The sequence below is a fragment of the Desmodus rotundus genome, chromosome 5, assembly GCF_022682495.2.
Source record: "Desmodus rotundus isolate HL8 chromosome 5, HLdesRot8A.1, whole genome shotgun sequence".
NCBI lineage: Eukaryota > Metazoa > Chordata > Mammalia > Chiroptera > Phyllostomidae > Desmodus > Desmodus rotundus.
In genome coordinates, this window is record NC_071391.1 from 43,864,117 (window position 1) to 43,865,948 (window position 1,832).

The window sequence follows — 1,832 nt, forward strand, 5'->3', positions numbered from 1 at the left end:
GTGATGGACCCTCGCCCCTTGGCTTTGAAATAGCCTGAGTCCTCATTCTGTCGGCAAGAAGTCTCCTAATCTCTTGGCTGCCTTGCTTCCCTTGTCTGACTTAAGCCTGAAGCAATAACAGAGGGCAGTGCAGTCCTGTGCTGGGAGGGGCGGATTCCCTGGGGAATCAGGCCTAAGAAAAATACATACATTCCTGTGAAACCTACTTAATTTGTACCCTCAGTTTAAGAGATAAGGGTCCAGACCTGAGATGAGTCTGGCGCCTAAAGTTTTATGGCCCTCTAACTAATTGGCTGTAACTCAGAATAAGCCCTCAGAGTTCTCTGTAAATCTTGTATTGTTTAACCCTTACTGGCTGACAATGATTGATGAGCTTTATCTGTATTCCTATGCGAATGAACCTAATAAAAGCCCCTGGAGAGAGAGGCTCGGGGCCCTTCTCCCCCTGAGAGAAGCGGCCACCTTTCCTCGCCAAGCAGATCATGTCTTGGTAGTCTTTTTCTTCCGCCGTGGTGGAACCTGGGGGGCTGCGTTAAAGCCCCCCGACAGAATTTATGGACAGTTAGTCTCAGGAATCAAATATGGTATTTTGTGTTTATGGAATGACAATCAACATAATGGCCACGTTGAATTTGACAACTTTTAATCCAGACTCCTTCATTTCATTTAGGGTTCCAGCACTGGAGCAGTTTCGTATCTAGGTCAGAATTCTTTAGGGCCCTTGCAGGTAATGGCGTTCTTCTCTACCTCATCACTATGGACCACAGCCTCCACGAACCCATGTTTTTCTTCCTCTCAAGGTTGGCCTCTGCAGAACTCATATTGTGCCCACATATATGTCAAGAATATCACAAAATTCGTGGCATATTATGGTTGAAAGCTCCAGAAATCACATTTCCTGGCTACCTCACCCAGTTATTCTGTCTCCACTTCAGATTTTTTCTGGACTCAATTCAGCCATCTTATTGGGTATGGCATTTGATCACTATGTGGCCATTTGCTCCCTCTTCAGATACAGCAGTGTCTTGACACCTAGAACAATTGTCAAGGTCATGGTGGGCATTGTTGGTTGGAGTTTCAGTGTCATTTTGCCTATTGTTTTCTTGGTGAAGCATTTGCCCTTCTGCAGGACAAGAACCATCCCTCACATGTACTGTGAGCACATAGGTGTGTCCCAGATCTCCTGTGCTAATATCTCCATCAATACCTGCAATGGCTTTGCCGTGCCTGTAGTGACTATTTTCTCAGACCTGATCCTCATTGGTATTTCCTACACTCTGATTCTTCATGCTGTTTTCTGCCTTCCATCCAGAGATGCCAGCCAGAAAGGCCTCAGCGCCTGTGGGTCTCATGTTAGTGTCATTCTCATATTCTACAAACCAGCCATGTTCTTGGTCCTTATGAAACCGGAGAAGACATCGGCATTCAGGCTGCCTGTCACTACCAAACCCAATAAGCAATGACAACAATCGAATCTTTATGGGCACTTTATTCAGATGGCTGGTGATCTGAGAAGACGGTGGGTTCATACCCTAACAGACCATCTTGTCTTCTCTTTAGGCCAACGTTTTTATACCAGGGAATAAACAAGGTGCGGTGAGGGCTTTGAAATTCAGGGAGGATTAGGTGAAAGAAGCTGCAACATTCCTGTCCTGTGCACTTAAGTGTTAGCTGGGGCGGTAGTTGTCTGTCTCCCCCTGGAACACAAAGGCCCGGATGCCTCCAGTTGTCCACAGGCAGTAATCTTTAGCAGTGCCCCAGGAGGTCAGCTGTTTTCCCAGGAGCCAGGACAGGCCTTATCTGTAGTTTCTGAAACAAAAGCTTTAACATAT

At 46.3% G+C, this 1,832-nt stretch overlaps 1 pseudogene; it reads left to right on the forward strand.

The window, feature by feature from the left end:
• Window positions 1-617: 617 nt before the first annotated feature.
• LOC123478111 (olfactory receptor 52H1-like) lies at window positions 618-1,463 on the forward strand (annotated as a pseudogene).
• Window positions 1,464-1,832: the final 369 nt, after the last annotated feature.